The sequence below is a fragment of the Capra hircus genome, chromosome 2 (assembly GCF_001704415.2).
Source record: "Capra hircus breed San Clemente chromosome 2, ASM170441v1, whole genome shotgun sequence".
Classification (NCBI taxonomy): Eukaryota; Metazoa; Chordata; class Mammalia; order Artiodactyla; family Bovidae; genus Capra; species Capra hircus.
Window position 1 is genome coordinate 7,915,534 of NC_030809.1, and position 21,886 is coordinate 7,937,419.

At 54.4% G+C, this 21,886-nt stretch overlaps 1 protein-coding gene across 1 annotated transcript in view; it reads right to left on the reverse strand.

Annotated features, from left to right (window-relative positions):
• RUNX3 (runt related transcription factor 3) overlaps window positions 1-21,886 on the reverse strand; it is a 65,146-nt gene that overhangs the window by 31,287 nt on the left and 11,973 nt on the right. The gene's annotated exons all lie outside the window — the stretch shown is intronic.

Genomic DNA, 21,886 nt, shown 5'->3' on the forward strand with positions numbered 1-21,886 from the left:
GCGCGGGGTTAGTACCCCCGGGGGCCCGCGAGGGCGGGGCCGGCCCGAGCGACGCGTCGCGCAGCCAATGGGAGCCCCCATCGCGGGCACCTCGGCTGCGCTCGCCGGGGAGGAACGGGGGCCGCCGAAGGCCGCCCAACGGGGAGGGGCGGAAGGCTCCGCCCGGGGAGGGCGCCTGGGGTCCGGGCTGGGTCCCCCGACTCCCTGCGCGACAGCCCTGGGCTCCTCCAGAGTTCTGGGGAGCTGGAGCCGAGGCTGAGAATTTGTTTAAAACGTCTAGTCCTTCCAGCCGCCACCCCCCCACCCCCACCTCCAGCTTCTTCGGGTGCCCTTCCCGGCCGCCGGCAGCCAGGCCTCCCCAGCTCCAGCTGCTTTCGGCCTGTGAAGCTTGCACCCCCCACCCCCCAGATGGGGACTGCACGGGGCGGGGGGCCCTCAAGGCCGGTAACACCAAGCGGGTAGCGGCCCCAGAGTGTCTTTTCCCTGCCCCTACCTGTCCCGCAAATTATTTTGACCCCAGACGAGATGACCGCACACGAGATGACGCTCACCAGCCAGAGGCCTCTGCAGCACCGAGCCCTGCGCAACTTTCCTCCCAGCCCGGGGCCAGAGAGAAGGGTGTCCCCTCCGTGCCCGCATCGGCGTGGGGGCAAGTAACACCATTCCTCTCCGCTCTCCCCTCCAAAAATGACTTTCAGGATCGCGCAGGCCTCGCTGCGTCGTCGGCCTATGGCTCTTTGAAAAACACGACGGTGCCTGAAAAACGCGAGCGTTTCCACTCCCCCATCGCTCCCCCAACCCCCAAGCCCCAACCCCCCGCGGGCATGTAAACGCCGTCCTGCTTCGTAGGAGAGGACCAGAGTTCGTGATGAGAAAGAAACCGTGCAGAGAACGCGCGGGAAAGGCTGCAAAGGATAAGGGCCCCGGCTTCCAAAGCAGGGAATTTTCATCCACCCGGTGGATGCAAACTGGCCCACGCGGGTCCACGCCCGCGTCTTCCCGGGCAGTGCGCTCTGGCCCTGCGGCAGGAACGCAGACAGCTCTTACTGCTTGCCGGCTCGGCTCATTCTCCCCTTCTCCCCTCTCCCGACCGCGTGGCCCATCCGCTCCCGGAGGCAAAACAGGCAAACGATCCCCTCTCCAGCCCCTTAACGCCGGGATAGCGGGCCTAGGGACAGGCTACACAGAGGAGGAGGACTGGAAAGATCAAGCCCCATTGCTCTGGATTATCGCCCCAGATGGACCCCTTGGAGTCTGGGAAACGAACGCGTGCAGAATCTGCCCGCCGTTTTGGAGATCGGGTTGGATATTCGTTGTTCCCGGCCTTGGACAGGTGCAAAACGACGGATTCCAAACCTCGGGAGCGGAGAAGCATAGGATTCGATGGCGGCAGCAAGATCTCGCCCTGGATCTGACCCATCGCGGGCTGCTTAGTCGTTGCCAAACGAAATCAAGCCCTGTATGGGGTCTAGGATGGACCGGCCCTGACTCAACCTCGACCACCTGGAGAGGTGGTCCCCAGCCCTGTCAGAGCCTCACACCAGGCCCCTCAGACCATTTAGAGAGCGGGGACAATGAAGGTCCCTCGCTGGACCTTTTTATAGAGCCTGCACGTGGGAGTTGCAGATCGCCAGGAGGGGCCTGCACACTCTCGGGAGTGCTGGCACTGGCTGCAGACCTGGAGGAAAGTGAGGTACAGGGGCCTTGGGAGTCCGACCTCTGGGAGCTTCCCGCTGCAAAGGCCCGCCTTGTCTTGTCCAGGTAGGGCCTGGGGCCAGGAAGGGCGGGTGACTCTGTGCTGCCCCAGAGTGGTTTTGGGGGTCAGGACCTGCTGCATCTGGGGTTTGTAAATTTGATTTGTTGGGTGGTTTTGGTTTGCAGCAGTGCCCTTCCTGGTCTCTCCGCCTGATTTCTCCCTCTCGTCCGTCCTATGGCCGGTTTACAAATGGGTTTCCTGAGGATAGGAGTCCTGTGGGTCCTGGCACCCGGCCACAAGTGCCCGCACGGCTCCAGCCCAAGAGAAAGGCGCTTGCTGCCGGTGGGCGCCAGAACCAGGGAACCTGGGTTTATAGACACTTGGGTCCCCAGCCTGAGGTCGCCGGGGCCGCGGGGCAAGGAGCAGTCCCGGGACCCACCGCTAGTTGACGCTTGCACTCTGCCAGCCGCTGAGGTTCTGGGCACAGATGTGCACCAGGCGCCACCGGCCAGCTCCTACAAGCCACCCTCCCGCCCAATTCCTCACCATCTGTGCGGCCACATATCGGACAAACCAGTGGCTTTGTGGTAGATCGAAGGCTGCCCTCCCCGCCCCCATGGACGTGGACGCTCTGTGCCTTATCTCAGACCCTGGAGGGTCCAGCACCCTCTGACCCCCTGCAGAACGTTCTCTCTGGTAGATGTGCGCAGTCTTGTCCTGTTCTGGGGAACCCGGGGGGAGGAGCACACACAGAGAAATAGACCAGCTCGGTCCCAATTTCAACCTAAGACCAACCCGTTTTTGTCCCCACCCCAGACGGACAGACCTAGCATCACACCTCTCTCTCCTCTCCCCACCCCGTCTCTCCCCATTTTCAAAAGACAGTTTCGATTGGAAATCTACTCCCCCCCTGGGGCCCACAGATATCTCTCCCTTCCCCATCTTGTGTGGACAGGGATCCCTTCTTCTTCTCTGGGACCCATCGACAGCCACTCTCGAATAGCCCCCATCTAAGGGCATGCCAGGTTGTCTGCAACAGGGAGAGGAAGCCAGGAGGTCTGGACCTACCTTGGCCCAGAGCTGGGTAAAGAGAAACACAGCCTGGGACCTTGCAGAACCTGGGTTCTGGGAGACACTCCTTCCGCCAGGGGGAGGGAGTCAGAATGATCCCATGGTGGGCGCTTCAGCTGCATTCCTGGTAGTGAGGTGCCTGCACGTGTCTCCCCTCCCTCCAGAGAGCTTCTGAGAGCGAGTCTGATTTCCAGGGAGTCACGGTGCCTGAGGAGGGGTGAGGATCCCCTGTCTGTGGCAGGTAGTGGACATAGATGCTCTGGAAAACCTTCTTCTAAGAGGTCCACTGGCTGTGGAAGGAGCTTGGGTCTGCGGTTCCCCTGCCTGAGTTTTTCCATCACCTACCGTGATCTGGGGTAAATTGCTTAAAACTCTCCGAGCCTCATCTGTTTCTTCTGTGAAGTGGGAGTAATAACAGTGGTCTCTTAGAATCGTGCATAAGGTGTTTGGCACACGTCTGGCACGTAGGTGGTGCTCCATCCATGCGAGCTGGTACTGTTATGCTCAAAAATAAGTCCTGATCACCCGTTGTCCAGGGACTTTGGCAAGTCCCTTCCTCTCTCTGGGCCTCACATTTTCCATTTGTGAAATATCCAGTCCTCACATTTAAAGCTTGCCCGAGTCAGAGCCTGGTCCATGGCGGTCCTGTCCCGGATGGTTCTCCTGGAGGTGGTGGTGGGGTCCCTTGGGGAGCTAAGGACTGTCTGTGACCTGCCTCCAGGCAGAGGCAGCTTGCAGGAGGGTTTTCAGCCACCACCAGAGGACTACCCTGCCTTGATCTTGAGGACTCACCTTCCCCTGGGCTCTCAGACGCTCCTTCGGGAAACCCACTGGTCCCGCTCCCTACCTCCCCCCAGGCAGACACTTTCCTAACCTGAAACTTCCCTTAGCCCCCTCTCCCTCCCCGGGAGGTGGTTGTTCCCTTTATTCCCTGGAGCCTCTCGCAGGAGCCCTAGTCCAGTGAATAACACAGAGGACAGTCAGCTAGAAGCTAATGATTTCTCCCAGGCTGGCTTCCACACCCCGACTCCAGAGGGACCCATGAGGAAACCTGTTTCATGCCTTGTGCCCTGGAACTCCAGGAGGAACATTCCTGTCCCTCGCTTTGCCTCAGTCTCCTCTACTGTGAACGGAGGTTGTTCTGATGGTTCCACACCTGAAGGGGAGGGGTATTGTGCTTCACCATATCAGATATACCATCAGTTGTTCTATGTGCAAGAATAAGAAAGCAAATGCTGCTAATTAAACTAGGGCTTGTCTGCATCCTTATTTCAGATATACGCATTTACACATATGTAAGTTTTATTACTAATATATATGCTATATGGTGGTGGAGGTAGCTCAGTCGTGTCCGACTCTTGCGACCCCATGAACTGTAGCCCGCCAGGTTCCTCTGTCCATGGGGTTTCTCAGGCAGGAACACGAGTGGGTTGCCATTTCCTGTTCCAGGGGATCTTCCCAATCCAAGGATCGAACCCATAGCTCTTGCATTGTAGGCGGATTCTTTACCACTGAGCCACCAGGGAAGGCCCCGTATATGATACATATGTATTATATATTAAAATGTGTGTGTGTTTAGTCTCTCAGTCATGTCCAAATCTTTGCGACCCCATGGACTGGAGCCGCCAGGCTCCTGTGTCCGTGGGGATTCTCCCGGCGAGAATACTGGAGTGGGTTGCCATGCCCTCCTCCAGGGGATCTTCCCAACCTAGGGACTGAACCCAGGTCTCCCGCATCGCAGGTGGATTCTTTACTGTCTGAGCCACCAGGGAATATTAATATTTATATGATAAAATATACATATATAATTAGTGAGAAAGGGCCATGAAAGACAATAGCGTGGCTGAAGGGTTGTTGCCCTCAGGGCAGGGAGCCTTCACCCTAGAGAATCCAGCTCTGAGGCCACCCGTCCTGGACAGCCTTTCAGGAAGGCTCCTGCTGCTAGGACTGGAGGAGGAAGACAGGCGTCCTCTCAAACTGTAGACTGTTTTCTTTTGGAAAGGGCCGGACTCCGAGAGGAGGGGGAGGGAGCTGGGGAGAAGACGGCGGGTAGGACATAGCTAGAGGCTCTGCCGTTGGCTGGTTGGACTTTTGCGCAGGGCCTGCGCCTCTCTGAACCTTGGTCCCCTGGATGGTAAAGCTGGATGGTAAAGCGGGAAAAGCAGTAACAGCCATGTTAGCAGAGGTGTTCCCACGTACCGGCACTGTGTTTGGGCTTGAAGTGGTCCTTCAACCCTCAATTGTGTGTGGTAGGTGTCAACGCAAGTTTAAATGAAAAGGAACATTGCCCAAGGTTTTCTGGGCTAAAGAGGACCAGAACCAGATTAAAGCTCAATCTGACTCAAAATTTGGGGAGGAGGCACCCCAAATGGTTGTGTACATTCCTTGCCTCCCCCCTCCGACCTTGCACTGGTTAAATGAAGAAATGGGAAGAGCCCCGCATAGGGATGGATACTGAAAGACCTCAATACCGTTAACTGCAAAAGGGTGGGCGGGCTAGAGGCAATGACAGCTGTTAAATAGCTGTGGACTGGGAAACGAGCAGACCCTTTGGACTCAGGGAAGAGGCTGCAGGAATTGTCCACTGAGGCCCACCCACTGCCCGCTCTCCTTTCACCTCGGAACCAACCCACCTGCGAGGAGGCTGACTCAGCTATAGTCCCTAATTTACAGATAGGAACGATGGAGGTCCAGAATGGGGAGAGACTTAACCTGTGTCACCGAAGAAGAAGAAGAGAGACTCGGCAAGGCCGGGGGCAGCACGGCATGGCCCCCAAAGTGGGGTGGCCTGACTTCCGCCCACCCTGCTGGAACCTCGCAGGTGGAACCCTGGGCCAGGACCACACTGTACCCCACCCCACCCCCACCTCCCAGGTGGTTTTGACCCCTTGCTCCAGGAGAAATGCCATGCTTCCCTGCAGGGATTCCAAAAGGGAGAGGGTGGAAGGAGGGCAGGGTGTTGGTCTCAGCACAAGCCTGGCCAGAGGAGAGGAGGTGGCCCCATCAGTGGCCAGGGAAGTGTGTTCTGGCTCCGGCTCCCACCCCTGGATCTGGTCTTCCTGCCGCCCTCCTCGTTGCTCTCTTTGGTCACCTGTTGCTGTTGTTTAATCGCTCAGTTGTGTCCGACTCTTTGCAACCCCCATGGACTGTAGCCCGCCAGGTTCCGCTGTCCGTAGGATTTTCCAGGCAGGAATACTGGAGTGGGTTGCCATGCCCTCCTCCAGGGGATCTTCCCGACCTGGAGATCAAACCCCTGTTTCTTGCCCTGGCTGGCAGATTTTTTAGTGCTGAACTTCCTGCCAGGGAAGCCCATGGTCATCTATAAAGCAGAAATAATTCTGGCAGAGCTCTTTGGTCTATGATGAATAATTACCCTAATTGATTAGTCTCCTGCCGTGTGTTACGGGTGCTACCTCAGTTATCACTAACCCTCATGATGCTTCTGCAGGGTTGAGATTTTGTCTTCTCCATTTTACAGATGGGGCAGTTGAGGTTCAGACAGTAAATAACTTATTTCCTCTGGGTCTCAGAACCTGAGAGGTTCAAACAAGAAGGTCTTGAGGGCCCTTCTTTGTTGTTGTTTTTGTGAGATCTTAGTTCCCTGACCAGGGATCAAACCCGAGGCCACTGCCAAGTCCTAACCATTAGACTGCAGGGAAGTCCTTCAAAGACCCTTCTTCTAACACGACTTCTTGGTGCAGAGCTAGGCTCTGTCTCCCCTCCGCTGGCTGGTCACAGGGCCTTCCTCCATCCACGCAATGGTTGGGTGCCAAACGACCCTCTATTGCACCCATCAAATCAGAGGACTCTTCCGTTGGGGGCAGAGGAGAGCCCGGTATCTTGCAGCCCAAGTGGGCTTCCGGGAAGAGCATGGCCTTCCCCTAGTCCCAGCATAGGGCTTCAGCTCTGGCAGTCATGGAGGGAAAGGGCTTTCTGAGTCGCTGTTTCCTCTTGCAGAGTAGAAGAAAGATAGGAGAGTTTCCAGGTTCAACATGTCTCCAAACCTTAAGCAGGTGGCAAGAATGGGATTCCAAGAAATCGGTATGCCAAACCAATTTGGGGGATAGGATTGCAGCCACACGATTACATTTCTGAGCATTATTCATCGTTACTGACGGCAGGTAAGTTCATCCGTGCCTCCCAGTACTTTTATGGGAGAGGTACAGTTATCACCCCCTTTTACAGGTGAGAAAACCAAAGACAGAGAGGCTAAGTAAGTTGCCCAAGGACACACAGCTGGGAAACTGTGGCGCTCAGATTCCAACCAGGCAGACTGGCTGCAGAGCCCACGTTCCTGACTACCACACTGTTCTCATGGACCAGAATCAGATGCTTGAAGTTACAGTCATGGAATAGAATTAGAATCCTGGCAGGAAAATTGTGGGCAGGATTCAGGATTTTATAATGTCAGACTCCACAGGGTTCTGAGATAGCATATCCAGATCTCCCGTTTATCAAAGGGTGGAACCAAGGCCCTGGGAGGGGAAGGGTCTCGCTCAAGGTCACAGCCTAGGCCAAGGGCAGAGCCTTGGACCCCCTCTCACCGCTGCCCAGTGACTCTGGTCCAGGGTAGTTTCCCCTACACGGCAGGCCCTCCTCGCTGCCCCCCGCCTCCCTGCCCACCCAGTGGCTCCCGGGCCCAGCCAGTCCCATTAGGGATTTTCCACCTCCCCAAAAAGGTTCTAATGACTGTCAGTCCTTGTGAAGCCTTAATTAATCTCAGAGGCCGATGGCTCTGAGGAGACCGGGGGCTTTGGCCTTACGCAGATGAAGATTACGGCTCCATTTCATGTGGTGGTGGAGGAACGCCTCAGACATTCCTGCCAGCAATAAAAGCCACATGGCTTTCCAGCGTTGCCCTTGGAAAAGGAAAAAAAAAAAAAAAAGCGCAGCTCTTTGCGGAAAGAAATCAGCTATGCGCTGTATGCATGGCATGAGATAAAAACGGGGTAGGACGAGGTGGAGAACAGTTGGTCTTTCATGCCGCCTCCGACAGCCACCGAGCGTGGCCGGGCCCAGTGGTCGTGATCCCAGCTGCAGCCCCGGGGAGAGGGGGTGGCCCTCCGCTTGCTGGTGGAAGCCGGGGTGTCAGGGCCTCAGCCCCTCAACCTGAACCGAGTCTGAGCCATGCCAGATGTCCCCACAGACGGGGCCAGCTTCCCGGGCCCATGAGCCGTGCAGTCGCCCAGACCTTACCCTTGGCTTCTGCTCTGCCATCCCTGCCTTGACATTTCTTCATTACTTTTTGAACAAGGGGCCTGTATTTTCATTTTGCAACGATACGACCGGTCCTGCGCAACAGGTCCTCCCATTAGCCAATGGCCACAGGTCCCCTGGCCCCTCGCATGGGTCCAGGCCTAGGGAGAGTGTTTTCTGAGCACCTACATTGTCTGAGATGAACTTCAGAACAACTTTCTGATTTCAGCACATGTGGAAAACTGAGGCTCAGAGAGGTTTCCATGCAGCTAGGAATCCTAGACTGGGAATCAGGTCCCTCTGACACCAAAGCCAGTGTCTGAGCCGCTCCCCATTCTGCAGCCCTTTATGTTCACCATGCCCAGTGGGGACGGTGTTGCCTATGGGCAGGTTTTTCTATTCTCCCAAAACAGAAGGGATAACTGAGGCCAGACCAGTGAAGGGACTCATGGTCATACCCAGTCAGTGGGGAGTGGAGCACTCTCTCCCAGGCTGGGTGGCAGTGGGCCTGCGCCTAGACCCATAGGACTTGGTGGGGGCGGGTGTCCCAGTTTTATAGCTGTTTGTTCCACTTTTAAATTTATTAGGTCTTCTATGTGGGTCATTGCCTTAAGTCTGGCCTGGGATGTAGTGGGAGCCCTAGCCCCAGCTTTCCCTTCTAAACATCTGGAAGTCCTTCTTTGTCCACTCTTTCATGCTCCAGGTTTTCTCTGCTGCCCTCATCGATTGGGGAAACAGTTGTGCCTTGCACCTTGATAAACTCAAACAAGTCCTCCATGAATCAGAAAGTTGGGGCTGAATAGAGCCTAACTGTGGTCATGACTTATGACCTGGCTCTAGCCTCTTATTCCTTGCTGGTGTTCCCAGGCAAGTTCCTTCCCTCTCTGGGCCTCCAACAAACCTCTCCAGGGAGAGAAATGCATTGGCACATGCTTAATCCCCAGGAGGACTGTCCATCTTCAATGTTCTAGAACTCCATATTAATCTGGAACTGGGAGCACTGAAGCCCAGGCAAGGTCAGGGACTTGTTCAAGGTTACACAGGCAGCTGGACCCAACTCTGAGGCGCTGGGAGGAGCTGAGGTCTGGCTATGGAAGTTTCTGTTTGTTCTTAGTCTAGGGGCATTGACTCTGTAGGTGGTTTGTGAGCCCAGAGCTTTCAGACACATCCCCAGTATCTGCTAACCTCCTTCCCAGAACGAGATTTTCCTCGGGAGGTAGAGAGTTCCCCAATGTGGGAGGTATTCAAGTTGAGGTCAGGATATTGTAGTGGGAATACAATTGTTGGATGGGACTGGAAGCTGGACCATGTGCCAGTGTCCAGCCTGGATTGGCTCATAGTAAGCACTTATTGAACAAACGAGAGAATGAAACCAAAGTTTCATGTGTGACCTGACAGTTAGTGACACAGTGCCTACCAACTCTGAGTTCTCGCCTTGGCATTTTTACCTGCTAATGTGTGACCTTAGCCTCAGTCTCCTCATCTGTAAAATGGGGAGAATTGACCATCTTCTCAGGTGGCACAGTGGTAAAGAAATCGCCTGCCAGTGCAGGAGATGCAAAAGATACAGGCTTGATCCCTGGGTTGGGAAGATCCCTAGAGGAGGAAATGGCAACCTGCTCCAATATTATTGCCTGAAACATTCCATGGGCAGATGAGCCTGGCTGGCTACAGTCCAGCAGGGGCTGCAAAGAGTCAGACATAACTGAGCACACAGGCTGACCATCTTCCATGGCTTCCCCACGAGTAAATTTTAGTAGCTCAACGGCTCACATCCTTTACTTCTGCCTTTCAGTTTATTCCAAAGTATCTCCACATAAATGGAAAATGACATTGAAAGTAAAAAGCATATAAACAAGATGATGGTTAACGCAAAGACCAGGAGAGTGGGTCCTCCATCTGACCTTGGCAGCAGGGAAGGAGAAGGAGGGATGTGATTGGGGAGGGGGTGTTGGTGGGAGCCCTAAGGTCCACTTGGTGGGGTTTTTAAAAAGATGAGCAGTAGGTTTATGGGTCTCTATTTTATTATTATAACTTAAATAATATTTATATATACCCCCTGTTACTATATTATGCAGTAAAGAACAGCAAAAGATAAAAAATATTTAAAAAGCTCTTCCTCCCTGAAACTTCTGAGAAAAGAATAGACAAAAATGCTTAAATTTGCATAGAGTTGCAGAATTGCCCATGGTGCATCAAAATTGGGACATGTTTATTCTTGGCGAAATCACTGTTTCAACCAGATTGTCCTGTCCACCAGCTCACTCAGCTGAATCATCTGGTGGACCCGACGCCATCCTCATCATGACAACCCCACCATGCTGAGAATTTCAGTGTATCTAGCTCCTGCTAAGCACGGTCCCTACCGAGCTCATTAGACCTTACCAGTAGCCCTCCGGGTACCTGTCATTGGGCATTCTCTACAGGTGAGGGACTGAAGTGCATTGAATAAGTCTCCTGGAGCCGGTTAGGAAGGGGTGGAGCTGGGATTTGAACCAAGGTCTACTGATGCTGAAATCGTGCATTGCTGTATGTAGCAGCCTCATCCCAGGGGCCAGGCCCCTCTTTTACAATAACTAACGCTATTCACACTTTACACGTATCATGTCATTTATCCTCATAACCACCTTACGTGTTGCATGCACCGGGGCTAAGTTGCTCCAGTCGTGTCAGACTCTTTGCGACCCCATGGACTGTAGCCCACTCGGCTCCTCTGTCCGCGGGATTCTCCAGGCAAGAATACTGGAGTGGTTGCCATGCTCTCCTCCAGGGAATCTTCCCGACCCAGGGACTGAACCTGGGCCTCTATGTCTTCTGCGTTGGCAGGCAGATTCTTTACCACTGGCGCCACCTAGGAAGCCCACCTTGTGTGTTCAGCTCAGTTCAGTTCAGTCGCTCAGTCATGTCCAGCTCTTTGCGACCCATGAATTGCAGCACGCCAGGCCTCGCTGTCCATCAACTTCCAGAGTTCACTCAGGCTCACGTCCATCGACTCGGGGATGCCATCCAGCCATCTCATCCTCTGTCGTCCCCTTCTCCTCCCAGCATCAGAGTCTTTCAACGAGTCAACTCTTCACATGAGGTGGCCAAAGTACTGGAGTTTCAGCTTTAGCATCATTCCTTCCAAAGAACACCAAGGACTGATCTCCTTCAGAATGGACTGGTTAGATCTCCTTGCAGTGGGTAACCTTATTATTACTTCCATTATACCACTAGGAAAACTGAGGCACAGAAAGGTTAATAACTGGCTCCAGTTCACACCCTGGGTGAAGGTCAGAGCTGAGCTTTTTGAACCTTGGCAACCTGAGCTGCCCTGCCTGGCCTACGGAGAGCACAGATACCATGGACACAAGACAGAGCTGTGGCCCGGGTTCCACAGATGACCCCCAGGAACCAAAGGCCAGCAAGGGTAGATGAACGGGGTGATGCCAGGGTGATGCTGCGCCCGTCTGCTCAGTCGCTCAGTTGTGTCCGGCTCTGTGTGACCCCCTGGACTGCAGCCCGCCAGGCTCCTCTGTCCATGGGATTCTCCAGGCAAGAATACTGGAGTGGGTAGCCATTCCCCCCTCCAGGGGATCTTCCTGACCCAGGGATCGAACCCATGTCTCCTGCGTCTCCAGCACTGCAGGCAGGTTGTTTACCACAGAGCCACCTGGGGAGCCCAGAGTGACACCAGTAACGTGTGGCGAGCAGTGTTCTGCCCCTCCTCGCCTAGCAGGCCTGTGGCCCTTGGGGCGGGGCTGAGGATAAAGGCAGCACCAAACGGAGACTAGAGCAAGCTCATGAATTCCCACCTGGCATGTCTGCGCCACAGGCTCAGACACTGGGCACTCTTTGTCGTTTGCTGTTGGCATGAATTTGTCACTGGCAAGAAGGTGATGTTCATCACTTGTGACTTTCGGGGCGCCCCGAGTGAGCTTCCGGAAGGGGATCCTAGAATGTACCCAGAACCTGGGTGGGGCTGGGTCCTCCTCCTGCTCCATCTCTAAACTTCAGACAAACCGAGTGGGCGGGGGAGCTTGATGGTCTGAAAGCCCTTAGCTCACAGAACCTGGCCTATCCCAGGAGCACAGGGGAGAATGTTCCCAGTCATACAGGGGAGCCCTGCATTTGGTGAGGGAAAGAGAAGGAAAGGAAAAGGAGAAATAAGCAAATGGATGGAGGAGGCGCTAGATTCACTCAGTCAACAAACGTTTTTTGAGCGCCTACTATTTGCCAGGAGTTACTTTAGGTGCTGAGGATCCAGCAATGGACCTGATGGCTTTGATTCCAGCAGGGAAGACGGAAGATAAACAAGGAGTGAATACATACACACGCCAGCAAAATTAGTGTGTACCTGCTAAGTCGATTCGGTCTTGTCCGCCTCTGTGCGACCTTATGGACTGTAGCCCGCAGGGCTCCTCTGTCTATGGGATTTCTCCAGGCAAGAATACCGGGGTGGGTTGCCATGCCCTCCTCCAGGGAATCTTCCCGACCTAGGGACTGAACCCACGTCTCTTACGTCTCCTGCTTTGGCAGGTGGATTCTTTACCACCAGCGCCCCCTGAGAAGCCTAGTGGGTGGGTCACTAATTCCCTAGACGGGGCAGGGTGGCTGTCAGCGAAAGTCTCTTGGAGGAGGTGACATCTGAGCCAAGACCTGAGGTTGAAGGACTCAGGATGGAGGAAGGGAGTGGGGAACCTAAGTGAGGGCCCACGGCGTGGCAGGAAGCTGCTGCTCCCATCTGCCTTCTCCTGCCTTTTCTGCACCGGGAGTGTCCATGACTCCGAATCTTGTGTCTCCCTTTTTGCTTCTCCCACAGTAGCCTTGAGAAGCACATGGGGGCTGAATCTAAGTAGTCCAACCTGCCGCTGAAGAAACTGAGCTGGAGCTGGGAGGGGCTCGTACAGGACTCCTTCAAGCCCATACCCAGCCTGGTGCTCCTCGGGCCAGACCCCACCGTCCAGCATGTTCTAAAACCTCCAAGTCCAGGCAGGCAGCAGCCAGAGTGGAGTCCGGCCTTGGGCACAGCTCCTCAGGGGTCACGGGGCTGGAAACGTGGGCAGCTGGGCAGGGCCCGGGAGGGGTGGTGCTGGGCCCCCCAACCCCAGGCGGGGGTCCCGAGCGGAAGGCGCCCGGCCCTGATTGGAACAAGGTGCCGGGCCTGGGAGCCCAGCCGGGCTCCATTGATCTTGCCCGGTGTTCCAGCCACTGGGCGGGGCCCGCGCCGGGCAGGCTGCCGGTTTTCCCAGGTGTGGGGACACCCTGGGGGAATGGTCTCTCATGTGGTTGTGGGGTAGGCCTGCCACCCAGCACGTGGAGGAGGCCAGGGCATTAGGGGCACGCTGGCAGTGTGTATGTAGGGGGGTGGTCCGGAGACTTGGAATTCCACAGCTGGCCAGTGTCAGGCTCCTGGAGGCAGGGTCTCGGACTCCAGGCTCCGAGACTCCAAGAATGTCAGAATCTTTGTCATCAGGACGCACAGCTTTTAAGCGCTCACTCTGTGCCAGGCACGGTGCTGAGCACTTGGTACAGTTTAACTCCTGGCATCATCCCTCTGCCCAGGGGGCTGGGTTCCATGATCACCCCCACTTTCAGGCAGGGAGACTGAGGTTCAGCAGGGTTCAGTAACCTGCCTAAGGTCACACTGTTATGAGGCTTTTGTCCTGGAATATAAGATCCCTAGAATCAGAGGGTCTTAAGAGTGGGGGAATCACAGCCGGTCAACATAAGCATCTATGTTGGCACAAGTGGTAGGTGGCGCAAGTGGTCAAGAATCTGTCTGCCAGTGCAGGAGACACAGGAGATGAGGGTTTGATCCCTGGGTTGAGAAGATCCCCTGCAGGAGGAAACAGCAACCCATTCCAGTATCCTTGCCTGGGACATCCCATGGGCAGAGGAGCCTGGTGGGGTACAGTCGATGGGGTCGTGGAGAGTCAGATGCAACTGAGCATACCTAGTGTTGGGAAGACCTTGAAGATCCTTAAGTCTAATTCATTGGAACCCCTTTTCCTTCTCAGCTTGCAGTACCTCGGAGGGCAGTTTGGCCTTTGATATGAGTGGGTGTTAGCAGATCAGGATGGTCCTGGGGGTGGGGGTTGAGGGCAGATGAGGACGGGGAGGGGAGAGGGGCATCACTGATTCTGCCCTTCCAGTCAGCCCTGTGGGGTTCTTCATGACCACACCCACCTTCCATCTGTCTGTCCTCATCTCTTTCCACTCTCCCCTTCCCTCATCCCACTCCAGCCATACTGGCCTTTTCGCTGGTCCTCAAACACACAGTTACATCCCCACCACAGTGCCCTTGCACGTGCTGTTCTCTCTGCCTGGAAAGTCTTTACATTCAGTCCACATGGCTCAACTCCCCACCTCAGTCAGGTCCCTGACACCCCAGTGAAAGGCCTTCTTGGAGCCCCAGCAGCAGGCAGATTAATGGCCCCCAAAGATGCCCATATGCCAGCCCCTAAAACTGAATACATTACTTCATGTGGCAAAAGGAGCTCTGTAGATATGGTGAAGGTTTAGGACTTTGACACAAGGAGATTATCTGATGGGCCCAATCCATCACAAGAGTCCCTACAAGTGGCAGAGGGAGGCAGAAGAGGGCAGTCAGCGGGAGCTGTGATCTGGAAAGCTGGGGAACCGGAGAGATGGTGGCATGAGAAAGACCTGGTGCAGCACTGCTGGCTGTGAAGACAGGAAAGGGCCACTAGTCAAGGAAAGCAGATGGCTTTTAGCAGCTGGGCAAGATGAGGAAGTGGATTCTCCCATAGCCCAGAAAGAAGCACAACCTTGCCAACACCTTACTCTTAGTGAAACCCATGCAGGCTTTCTGACCCCCTAGATTTGTATGATAATAAATGTCTGTTGCTTTAAACTACTGCATTGGCGGTGATTTGTTACAGCAAATCTTTTTCCAGTTGGACTTGCCAGATTTAGCAAATAAAAATACAGAATACTCAGTTAAATTGAATTTCAGATAAACAAGAAACACTTTTTCAGTATAAACTTGTCCCAGCAAGTGCAATCATTCATTGTTTATCTGAAATTCAACTGACTTGGGTATCCTGTATTTTGTCTGGTGACTCTACTCCCAGTGATTAAAAAAAGGCTTAGGGTCACACTAGGATCTCAATAAGTTTCTGTTGAATGACTGAAATAAATAAATGAATGAACGAACATTAAATTTTAGCTTAAAAATCCTTTTGGCTCCCAGAATGCATGCAGGGTATATAACAACCAATCATAAAAGCAAACAGTTTCATGACCATTCCTGTATACCAAATACCATTCTGAGTGCTTTATGATCGCTAACTTAGTTCTTGCAGTAACTCAATGAGGTCATTAGCCCATTTTACAGATGAGGAAACTGAGGCCCCCGAGGTTCAGTAACTTTCTCAGTCACACAGCCTGCAAAGCCAAGCAACTCAAGGCCCTTAAATTCCCTCACAGAACATTCTCACTTTATCTCCTGATACACTTTCCCACACATAGCAGATGCTTTCTCTCTAATAGCCCATGGTGCTTTGTGAGGGGTGGCTTCCCGCTTTTCTCTGACTGCAGAACCCTTGTTCATACATCAAAGCCTGGTCCTAATTCCCCTTCATTGTGAGACTGTCTCTGATGCTCCCAGGAGGACTTGTCCCCTCCTCTGAATGCATTATAAGGACGTGCTTTTGTGTCCTTTACTCTCCCAGACTGTGACCACCCTGAGGCCAGAACTGAGTACTTTCAGCTCTTTGGCCCAGGAACTTAGAACCGAGCCTTCCTCTAGGGGGCTTTCCGGAAGGATTTAAGGACCAATGAATGACTGACTGAATGAACAGGGCAATGAGTGAACATCTGTCTCACTCTGGGCCTCAGTTTTAGAGTCTATGAAAGGGGAAGAACAACCTCTAACCCCTACACCCCCATCTCTGGAAACAAAACACATTTTTTTCTAATTAGAAGGATAATGCATACTCATTAAAGAAAAATTGGAAAATAATGAAATTATGCACAAGAAAATTAAAACCATCCATAATCCTGCCACCCAGAACAATTGTTAATATTTTGGTCTTCAGCCTTTTGGTATTCTTACTGTATGTATAGATTCAATTTCTTCTCTCCCTCCCTCTTTCTTTTCTTTTCTAATGGTGGGAACTTATATTCCATGTTTTGAACCCGGTTTTGAAACTCACCAACCCACAGTGTGCACTTCCCCGTGTTACTAACCCTCTCCTCAACTGTGGGTGATGTGATTGTGCTGACTGGGCATGGTGGGGGTTGAGTGTGGACAGGCTCCCACTTCTGGCTGGACCACCAAGGTGCTCCCTCGTGGTCCGCCCTTTGGGGTGTTTCCAGATTTCAGTTATGAAGAAGACACTGCCTGGAATACCCCGGTGTGGACGCCTCGGGGGTGTTCCTGGGTCCTCCCTTGGAGAACATTCTAGGACTGGGAAGCCCACGTGGACACTGTTGTGCCCGCAACACCACCTGCCCGCTGCTCCCCAGCCCCACTCCACCCCTGGCCCTGGCAGGAAGCCCTGGGGATCGTTTGACCTCCTCAGAAGAATGGCCCCATCTACATCCAAGGCCTCTCTGGTTCCATCCAGGCTGAAGATACTCATGTACTCAGCCACTTGTCCACGTTATGGTCTAAGGCTCATGACTTCCATCTCAGACACTGGGTTCTAAATGCAGCAGCCTGAGACATCTCTGAGGGTGCTCACGGCCCCAGGCCTGCGTATACATCACACGTGTTAATAATTCAATGACTGAATTCACCACGTAGCAGGCCCTGTGCACCCCTACAACTCTCCTTAGTGATTGGGATGACTGTCTCCCATCTTACAGATGGGATCCCTGAGGGCCCAAGAACTAAGTGGCTTGTAGAAGTCACAGAGCAAGGAAACAGGGCATCTGGGGTTCAGCTCCAGTTGGCCTGACTTGGTGTAAAGCTGACTTCTGCCCCACCCCCCAGAGGCTGCACCCCTGTAGACCACTGGTTCTGCCCTAAAGAGCTGTGAACCTTGTAATCTGGGGCTGCAAAGACCCAGTGCTGCTGCCCCTTCTAGCTGCTGTCTGATGGCGCACTGTCCCAGCGTAGCTGGGAAGCCAGGAGGGAACTTCGGTCTGCAAGCTGGGTGGGCCAGATCCTGCCCTCTGTCCCGGTGCAGGTGTGTGCCCTCACCCTCTCCATCTGTGAAATGGGAGAGCAGGGACTCAGAGGACAGCCTCCTGGGCATGTGGCTTGTCTGAGCCCAGCAGTGGTGATAACTCAGTGCTGAGTCAAAGGGAGAGAACTTTGTCAGACGGGCCACGTCATCATAGGCTGCCAAGCCTGGTCCTCGGGGGGCTGGAGTAGGCAAGTCTCTGCCCTAGGCCAGGCTGGGGGTACCTAACCGCCCCAGATGGACCCTCCCCCTCCAGCCCCGGCAGATGGGAAGCTATTTTTTAACCAACCCCACAGGAAGAAGAGGCCAGAAATGAGCTCGGCAGGGGGGTTAACCCAGGTCCCTGGGGACCCCTCCTATTTGCATCCTCTTCTCCCGCAGCAGGCAGGGAGCCAAGGGGACTTCACCTGGAGCTCCCTGGAGCCTTCCAAAGCTCCCAGCAGATCAGGCTGCTGGATCTGGAAGGTGCCCGCGTGATCCGCATGTGATGGGAGGGGAACCGAAGCCCAGAGGGGTTGGGCCGGGCCTGCCTTCCTCACTGCCTCTCTGCCATGCGCTCCCGCCTCCTCTGCCTCTGCCTTTCTGGGGTGACCCAGGGCGGGACCTTCCTGCATGGCCTCAGTTTCCCCACTTGTAAGGTCCCCGCCGGGCATCTCTGAAGCACCTCCTAGCTGGAGCGCCTCCTTCTGAGCTGGGGCCGCCACTCTGTCCCATCTGTCCTGGGTTTCCCAAAGGCCTCATCCCTTTCGGAGCATCAGCCACATGGACACGGCCCAGTGGCAGGTGTCTGGGGACCACCCTCCACCCCCCCGGCCCAGGAAGAGGATGAACTTCCTGGCCCGAGGAGCGGGGACCAGCCTGGGTAGGGGCAAAGCTGCTTCCCCTGCGGTCTCCCTCAGACCACACCACCAGATGTCCCCGGGTCCCCACAGGCAGGGGTTCCTGAAAAGTCGGGTGTCTGTCACAGTGGGTGCAGCCTCTGATGTGTGTTTGCCTCTGGGAGTGGGGGTGTGGGGAGCATGGGGGTTGGTGGGCACACAGCCTGGGGGCCTGACGTAGATGGGGGGGTGCCAGACTTTGGCTGCTGAACTGGGGCAGCTTGTGACGGTGGCCCGACCACACCCACAGCTCCTACCCAGAGCCCTGGACTGGGGCTGGGCTAACCCGAAGGTGGGAGGCATGTGGGTGGGGGGGGCGGCGCCTGAAGGGCAGGAGTACAGGTGGGGAGGGGCACAAGTGAGGGAGGGGTACATGTGGGGAAGGTGTGCCCGTGGGGCATGGATCACAGGAAACAGTGGCATCGGTGGGGGAGGGGTGCATGTGGGTGAAGGCACAGCCCCCAAATGCCATCAGGGCCCCAAGGAGCTGGGACCCCAGTGAATGCTTGCAGGCAGCTGACTCTGACTTACCTCCTTCTTATTGTCTGTTTCAAACAATACCGTTAGTAAATAACGTTAATTGTGTTAGTCGCTCGTGCTCAATCTCTCAGCTCTGTCTTTGCGACGCCAGGGACTGTAGCCGGCCAGGCTCCTCTGTCCATGGGATTCTCCAGGCAAGAGTGCTGGAGTGGGGTGCCAGGCCCTCCTCCAGGGGGTCATCCGGACCCAAGGATCGAACATGTGTCTCCTGCATCTCCTGCACTGGCAGGCAGAGTCCTTCCCACTGAGCAACTGGGCAAGTCGCTCAGCCGTGTCCAACTCTTTGCAACCCCACGGACTGTGTAGCCCACCAGGCTCCTCTGTCCACGGAATTCTCTAGGCAAGAATGCTGGAGTGGGTTGCCATTCCCTTCTCTAGAGGATCTTCCGGACCCAGGGATTAAACCCAAGTCTTCTGCATTGCAGCCAGATTCTTTACTGTCTGAGCAACATTAATTGAGTGCCTTATATAACACACCCCGTCCCTGTGATGCAAGTAATATGAGTTAAATGAAAACGTTGGAGAAACACAGAAAAACCACCCCAAAAATGTCAAAGCTGGAAATCTTAGCATCAGAGTAAATACCGTGCGTCTTTGAGGAGGAAGGAGTTGGCAGAGCTTTTTGATATAATCATCTTAGTTCTCAAACCCTGAGCATTTCACTAGGGCTGCGGGCAGAGCTAAGCACTTGAAGTATTGTCTTGGTTAATTCTCTGAACTGTTATTTTCCTCCTTGTCCACATGAGGAAACTGTATGAAAGGGAGGTTAAATATATCCCATGGGGAGCAAGTAGCAGGGCTAAGATTCAGAGCCAGGGCTGGCTAATCTGAAAGTGCAGATCATCCCAGGGCTGGGATCCAGGGCTTGGCTCCTCTGGGAAAACTGTGTTGTCTTATTCGTTCCTCCAGAGGTATTTACTGAGCCCTCCTGGGAATCAAACCTAGCTCACCACTGGGGGCCTGGCTGTGAACAAGGCAGGCCCTAAACGGAGCCCCAAATGGGCACAGACCACAGCTTGGTCCCCAACCCAGTGTCGCTGACTGAGCTGTAGTGCCGCCTCCTCCCGTCAGTGGGGCCTCTGTGATCTTATTGAGGAGGGCCACCATGTGTCCAAAGGCGAGGCCAGGTGCCTGCCTCACTCGTCCCACTGTCTGCTCAGGCAGGGAGACCCTCAGGAGCCCATCCAATGCCCCAGGCCCACCACTCTGGGCCAAGTGCCCCCAACCTGGGGCAGGGGGCAGAGAAGCCCAGCTTCCATCCTGCCTCGGCTGAATGAGCATGGGGCCACCCTGGAGTCTGAGCTGGCGTGTACCCCGCAGCAGCCCCTTTTAGCCAAGGATAGGGTTATTAGGAATGTCAAGAGGCAACTGTGGAGCATGAAACACAAGTGTGGGGACCTTCTGAACTTGGAGCGCTGCGCCATCCCATGGGTTACAGCCCATGAAGCTGGCCCTGCCTGAGGGAGGGCCCCAGCTCAGTCATTCAACTTCTACCCCAGCAACAAAGCCCCTGACATGCAGGGGTGCTGGGGGGAGTGTGGGGTGTGTATCCAGCCTGTGCACTCAGGAGCTGCCTTTTGTGCCCTGGGCTGTGCCCGTGGGGGACCCCGTGGCAGTGGGGAGCAGAGCCTGGCATCCAACTCCAGCTCCACCCCCTACACACGATGTGAATGTAGACAAGTGTCTTCACTTCTCTGGGCCTTACTTTCCTCCTCGGCAAAATGGGGACAAAAATACCAACCGCTTGGGGTTTCAGAGTGACATCAAGTGCTGAGTCCACAATTTCAGAGGTGACTTGGGGCAGAGGAATATTCCCCTGGACAAGCAAGAGGTCCATGAACTGGAGTAGAAAGAAGCATGTCTGTGTGTGCGGCTCACCCCACATGGGGGACCCAAATAGAAAATTCCAGAGGACTGCTGCAAGATGCCTAGGCAGGAGGCTTGGGGCACAGTGCTGGATCACACAGAACCTGTACCAGGTGGGAGGGACTCCAGGGAGAGGAGCCCGGGGGGAGAGGCCCCCACCGAAGGGCTCAGAGTGCTCTTAGGAGAGGGGCAGCAGGGTCTCTCCCTGCCAAATGGGATAGGAGCCCTTTGCGGATCTGGGTCAGCCATCGGACTTTGGCTTGGCTCTTGGAGTACTCTCTGAGCTCACCTTTGGCTCAACTTCCCCCACCTCCGGGCTCCCACCACTCCGTGTCTCAGTTTCCCCAACTATGCACTGATGAAGGAGAAGACCGCCATCCATCAAGTGCCTTCTCCGTAGACCACGGGCTATGTTTTACAGACCTCCCCATGTGGGTCCTCCAATGACCGCTGGCCTGTTTCTCAGATGAGGAAACTGCAACCCAGCGAGCATAATGACTCACCAGCGAGAAAGCAGCAGAGCCGATTCTGATTGGCTAGGCTCTCGCAAGTGCCACCAGCCTTTCCCAGGAAGGAGGCCAGCGGAAGCCGAGGGCTGGTCCTTTATCCAGGGAAAACCTCAGTTGTTAGTAACTCAGAGCCCACGTGCTATGGTGAGGCGCACAGGCTCCAGGTGCAGGTTTGAGCCTCAGCTGGATGGTCCTGGGCAGGCGGTGTAATGTCTCTGGGCTTCAGTAGTCTCACGCATAAAACGGGCTTAATACTAGTATTTGTTTTGTAGGGTTGTGAGGATTAAGAGGGGCTTCCCTGGTGGCTCAGATGGTAAAGCGTCTGCTCGCAATGCGGGAGACCCGGGTTCGCTCCCTGGGTTGGGAAGATCCCCTGAAGAAGGAAATGGCAACCCACTCCAGTACTCTCGCCTGGAAAATTCCATGGACGGAGGAGCCTGGTGGGCTACAGTCCATGGGGTCGCAGAGTCGGACTTGACTGAGTGACTTCACTTTCACTTTCAAGGATTAAGAGAGCAAAGCACTTAGTGCCTGGCATATAGTAAGAGTCGTGTAAGTGTTTGATACTAATATGACTCTTTAAGAATTGTCATAATTTATATTTTCTAGACAATTATGCTTGCAGAAAGGAAAGGCTACCTACTCCAGTATTCTGGCCTGGAGAATGCTAGACAATTTTGCATTTATTGATTCCAATTTTGTACTTTCCATTTTGTATTTAGGATCCAGCAAATTTCCCTTTCAAGTTTCACGTAATTTCCTAGGTCCTTGAGAAGGTAACTCTCTGCTCCTACAGCACCCGCAGCTATGATGGATTTAACAGCTGTCCCGGGAGCAACTTTTCCCTAAGTGGGCTCTCAGCGCACCAGCTCCTTTGAGAAGCCAGTGTTTGTTAGCATATCAAAGTCTGAAAAAAAAAAAAACAAAGTCTGAAAAGTCCTCCACAAAACCCTCGGTGGAGCATTGGTTGGTATAGTTATTCTCTATCTTATTTGG